This window comes from Olea europaea, chromosome 3, assembly GCF_002742605.1.
Source record: "Olea europaea var. sylvestris chromosome 3, O_europaea_v1, whole genome shotgun sequence".
In the NCBI taxonomy this organism is placed as follows: Eukaryota; Viridiplantae; Streptophyta; class Magnoliopsida; order Lamiales; family Oleaceae; genus Olea; species Olea europaea.
Genome location: NC_036239.1, coordinates 1030947 through 1037270, shown reverse-complemented (window position 1 = coordinate 1037270; position 6324 = coordinate 1030947).

Sequence of the window (6324 nt, the reverse complement as noted above, 5' to 3'; positions counted from 1 at the left end):
TTGGGGTTTTTAATGGAAAAGGGGATTTCCCCATTTGGCAGCAAAAAATGAGGGGGGTTCTTGTTCAACAGAAAGTGTCTAAAGCAATAACTGGTGAATATCCTGAAACTATGACTGATGAACAAAAAATTGAATCTGATGATCTTACCTATACTTCCATTATTCTTCACTTGTCTGATCCAATATTAAGAAAGGTTGGTAAATTAGATAATGCAAAAGCCTTATGGGATAAACTTGAGGACCTTTATTTGGTAAAATCATTGCCAAATAAATTATTTCTGTTGGAAAAACTTTTCGGCTTCAAAATTGATATGTCCCGAGGCTTAGATGATAATCTTGACATTTTTAATAGGCTGGTACAAGATATAACTAATGCTGGGGATAAAGTATCTAAAGAATATAAGGCTGTAATTTTGTTCAATTCCATACCTGATGTGTATAAAGATGTTAAGACAGCTATTAAGTATGGTAGAGAGTCTTTAACATCTGATATAGTGATTGATGCTTTAAGAAGCAAGGATTTGAAAGTTAGATGTGAGAGACATGGCAAGGAAAGTGAGAACCTATTGTAAGAGGTAGATCATTGACCAGATCTAGTAATAATCAGGGTAACCAATGTAATCAGGGAAATAATACCTTTAGGAAGAAGGGAAAGGGTAGACAAAGGTCAAAGTCTAGAAATAGTGCTAGAAAATGTTATGGTTGTGGCAAAACAGGGCATTACATCAAAGACTGTTTTAAAATGAAAAATGAGCAAAGAGAAGCTAAAATTGATGAAGGGAATATTGTTGAGCCTCTAGGTGAGGGTACTGTTGATGTCTATGTTGTGACTGAGCCCACATCTAATTTGAACTCTGCAAATTATGCAGATAATTCAAGTCAGAGTGTAGAGTGGATCTTAGATTCAGGTTGTACCTTTCACATGACCTCTAGAAAGCATTGGCTACTTGATTTTAAGGATTTAGATGGAGGTGAGGTTGTTATAGGTAACAATGCAACCTGTAAAGTGTTGGGGATAGGCAGTGTGACTTTAAAATTTGATAATGAGTACACCTTTACCTTAGAAAGGGTGAGGTATGTAACATATTTAAATAGAAATCTGATTTCAATTGGGAACTTAGATGACATAGGTCTCCAAGGAAAATTTGGAGATGGTTTCTTGAAAATAGTTAATGGATCCTTAGTTATTTTCAAGGGTATTAAAAGAAATGGAATCTATGTCACTAAGGCTAATATTTTGAGTCACGCTGCAAAATCCTCTATGGCTGAGAGTGATGCTACATTGAAATGACATAATAGGTTAGCCCATGTGAATGAGAAAGGTTTACAAATTTTAAGTAAGAAGGGTGCATTTGGTAGCGATGTGATTTCTAAAATTCCCTTTTGTGAATATTGTACCTTAGGCAAACAACATAGACTTCACTTTAGTACAAAAAAACATAAGACTACATCTATTCTAGAGTATATATAGTCTGATTTGTGGGGTCCATCATCCACCACCTCTCAAGGTGAGAATAGGTATTTTTTATCCTTAATTGATGATTTTTCAAGAAAAGTGTGGGTATTTCTTTTGAAACAAAAATCAGACACTTTTGGAAAATTTAAAACTTGGAAAACTTTGATTGAAAATTAAATGGATAAAAAGATTAAAATTCTAATGACAGATAATGGATTAGAATTTTGTAATACTAATTTTGAAAAATTGAGTATGGATGATGGCATTCTAAGACATAACACAGTACCATATACTCCACAACAGAATGGTATAGCTGAAAGGATGAATAGGACAATCCTAGACAAGGTTAGATGTATGATGTTTAGTTTAGGTGTCCCTAAAGTGTTGTGGGGAGAGGCTGTTATGACAGCAATTTATATCATAAATAAGACCCCAACTAATGCATTAGATGGTAGGACACCTGAGGAAGTGTGGATAGGTAGGTTGGCTGATTATACACACTTAAAAACCTTTGGTTGTGCAGCATATCCACACTAAAGTGTAGGAAAACTTGAGCCTAGATCCCAGAAATGTGCTTTTATGGGATATCTTGAAGGAGTAAAGGGGTACAGGCTTTGGATGAGAAAAATTGGGAGTTTTAAGATGATAACCAGTAGGAATGTGACCTTCAATGAAAATGAGATGCCTTGTTTAGATAAGAAGGCCTCTAGTGAGGAGCCTAAGGGCCAGGAATAGGAAAATACTATACTGCAGATAGAACTTGATCCTTCACCTGATCTTGTAGTTGAAAATCAAGAGAAAAATGGAACTGTGGAAGAATTAGGTGATGAAATAGTTCAAGGTCGTGCTGGTGAGTTAGTGAACCCTTTAGGTGATTATTAGTTAGCTAGAGATAGGGTTAGAAGAGAAATAAGAGAGCCTATTAGGATGCAATACTATTTGTCACTTGCTATGTTATCATATCAGGATTTAACTTTTAAGGAGCCTAAATCCTATGAAGATGCTATTAGTTGTCAGTCTTCCAAGGAATGGCAACTTGCTATGTAGGAAGAAATGAGGTCCTTAGTGAAAAATAAGACCTGGAGCTTAGTGCCTAAACTTGAAAATAAATCTCTAGTTGACTGTAAGTGGATTTATACTGTTAAAGAAGGCAATCCTCCTAATCAGCCCCTTAGGTTTAAAGCCAGATTAGTGGCTAAGGGATTTACCCAAAAACCTGGTATTGATTATAATGAAATCTTTTCTCCTGTTGTGAAATATACTACCATTAGAGTCATGCTTGCATTAGTTGCACATTATGATTATGAATTAGAGCAAATGGATGTTAAAACTACGTTTTTGCATAGAGACCTTGATGAAACCATATATATGAGACAGCCACAAGGTTTCATTGATAATAGAAAATCTGATCATGTATGTCTGTTAAAAAAATCACTTTATGGCCTAAAACAATCCCTTAGGCAATGATATAAATGTTTTGATAACTTTGTGTCTTTAGTTGGCGTTGTGAGAAGTTTATTTGACCATTACTTGTATTTTAAAAGGGATAACAGCAACTGTGTGACTGTTTATTTGCTGTTATATGTGGATGATATGTTGTTAATTGGCCAGAAAATAAGTGATATAAATGAGATTAAAAATGTGCTTAGTGCTGAATTTGAAATGAAGGACCTTGGGCATGCTAAAAGGATTTTAGGGATGGATATTAAAAGAAATAGGTCCCCAGCAATTATTAATGTTGGCACAAACTGATTATGTGAAAAAGGTCCTATCCAAGTTTGCTATGCATGATTCTAAATCTGTGACATTACCCCTTGCATGTCATTTTAAGTTGAGTAAAGATCAGTCTCCACATGATGAATCTAACATTAAATATATGGAAAAAGTGTCATATTCAATACTGTTGGATCTATAATGTACACCATGGTTTGCACACGACCCGATGTTGCACATGCTATAAGTACCTTAAGTAGATTTATGTCCAACCCTGGCCTTGAACATTGGAATGCAATGAAATCGTTATTGAGGTACTTGAAAGGCTCAGCAGACTTAGGCTTATGTTTTAAATCTAGTAAAAAGGGAGTAAGTTTAAAGGGATACGTAGATTCTGACTATGTCGGTGATAGGGATAATAGGAAATCAACTACTGCTTATGTGTTTACTTTGTGTGATACTTGTATAAGTTGGAAGTCTTAATTGCAATCAATTGTAGCCTTATCAACAACTGAGGCAGAATATGTGGCTACAACTGAGGCCATTAAAGAGGCCTTATGGCTGAAAGGTCTTCTAAGTGAGGTAAAAGAATCTGTTGATCCTATTGTTGTATACTCTGATAGTCAAAGTGCTATACATTTATGTAAAAATCCAATTTTTCATGAAAGAACTAAACACATAGATGTGAGAATGCATTTTATTAGAGATATTGTGGAAAAAAATCTATTTTGTTTGAGAAAATCCCTACTCAGTTTAACCCCGCTGATATGGGTACTAAGGTACTTCCTCTAAATAAGTTTAAGTCATGTTTGCAACTCTTAAGAATTGATACTGGGTAAACTTTGTGTTTGTGCAGGTGTATTTGGCTTGGTGCTGATGATTTAGGGAAGAATTATACCGATTGCTTGAAAAGTCTTTTGTTATATTTTTTTTTTTTTTTCTTTGTGAGTTTGGATCATTGGCATCAAGGGGGAGATCTATTGGGCTGTGATGCCAAATAAATATTTGTGTGTCCAGTCCATTTGGGCAATGATGATATTAAGAGGTCCAACAGATACCACCCAACCCATTGCCCAATAATTCAATGTTGAAAGCAACTGAAACGCGGCCCAAACCCAATAACCCACGTGTGTCGCTCTGGACCCTTTGATCTACTTAACCTAACATCTACGGTGATGATCCATTATTATATAAACAGGGTTTGAGTCTTTTGGCCCTAATTCGAGTCATATTTTCTCTGCCTCTTCGAGATATTTTCTCTCGAACCTTCTGGGTTTCTCTCTTCGTGACTCTGTGTCTTCTGCCTCTTCTCCTTCTTCGTGAATCTTGTGATTTAGCCACTAAACCTCTGGTGTTCTGGCCACTATGTGTGCTTCTAGTCTGTGTGACTGTTCGGTTGTGATTTGTGGAGAGTTTCCCGTTCGTGTTTGAGTGATTTAGGTCCATTGTAGCGACTGCCTCTGTGTTTGTGGTTTGGAACTGTGGTTTATGAGTTTTCACATTGTACAGACGGGTACAATGCGTGATCTGAGCCCGAATCGATGAAAATCTTGATGCCTTTGGTCTGAGAGTTTTTGATCATTTGTTGAGTCGGTTTTGGGCCTTTTCTTGTAACACTAATTCAAGTTCTATATAAAGCTGCTGAATGATTTCCTCATGGAAAACCCCTCAAGTGGCCAGTTAAGATTAAAGCCGCTAACTCAATGTACTGGATCAGTCGAACTATTTTGCTGGCCTTTGGAAATTACCAAACAGATGAGGCTGTTTGAGTCTTTATTTCTCACTATTGCAGATATATTGGCAGCTTGTTTACAAACTTACCACATGTTATAACTTCGAAATGTCATCAAAGTTCCATAAAGGGATAAAAAAATATTCATCAAGCTCCTCTCCTCAGTGAAACCAAGAAAATTCTTGAAATTCTTCACCATCATGATGCTGAATTAGTATTCAAGCTGTTTTATCGGCTAGTCCACCTCATTGGAAATGTTCTTCAAGATCTTTTGACATTTTTGCCTCCCCTTCAAGTTGCCGAACATACTGGGGATCCAGCTGTGTAACTGCGCCAGATTCTGATCTTCCCTTGATATTAGCGATTTCAATAATGAATATCTTCAACCCATTGAAGTGGTCGAGGCATGTCGCAGAAATCAGAAGAAAAAAGTTTGCTCACCAAAACAATTGGTCTGAACACCAATACAGAAATTTAGATGTAGTCATTTGGCATCTTGAAAAAGTTTTCTGCACTTGGTGTTTGGAAAGTATAAAAGTAGCGATCTCTCTTCAGTAGACAGCCTCTAAATCCAGATTGTCTCCATTTTGAATTCATCTTTGAAGCTTTTACTCCCTATTTTGGAACACTTGAAGCTTGCAGCAGTGAACCATACGTGTGACAATAATCCAATTGATTGACCACTTATACGCAGAAAAAAATATTGCCAAATCCTTTTGTACACCACTGGCATCCGATATGAGCTTCTATCAAAGTTAGAGCAATCAACACACACATCACACCTGAAGTAGCTCTGATAACAGAACGTGCCATCATAAACTTGGGACTACCAGTTACTGCCATAATCCAATACTTATTCACTACTAGTCTCAGTTTATCGATTGTAAATTTCTTACCCTCCGTTTTTCTTCATCCAAAACTATTTTGTGCAGATCATTTGATTCTGTATATCTTCCGGTGGTTGGAACCGTTGAAGACAAAGATAACAAGAGAAAGAAATATACAAAGCAGTCACTGCTATTGCTTCACCCAATATATCTATAACATCGAAGTCATGCATTTAAATGATACGGATACAAATATTGACAGTGACTTTAATTACCTAAACAGTCATGTTAAGTAAGATCTCATTATCATCCATGGATTCCATAGCTGTCATGAAATTTCCCACAAAAAGAACAGGAAAATATGTAAACAGAAAAATGGAATTTCTTGTGTGGAACTAGGGAAAGTCCGACCTTTATTATAGGCTAGAGGTACAAAACACTTGCGTCTTGCTGTTTTGAACCTTTGGAGAAAACTTTCTGCCCATTCATTTGGCATTTGACGTAGATTCTCCAAATCAGCCAAAGTGACTTCAGACTCAGTTTTATAAAACTGAGCGTGAAATAACTGTTCCAATTGTTGCCATGTTTGAACAAAG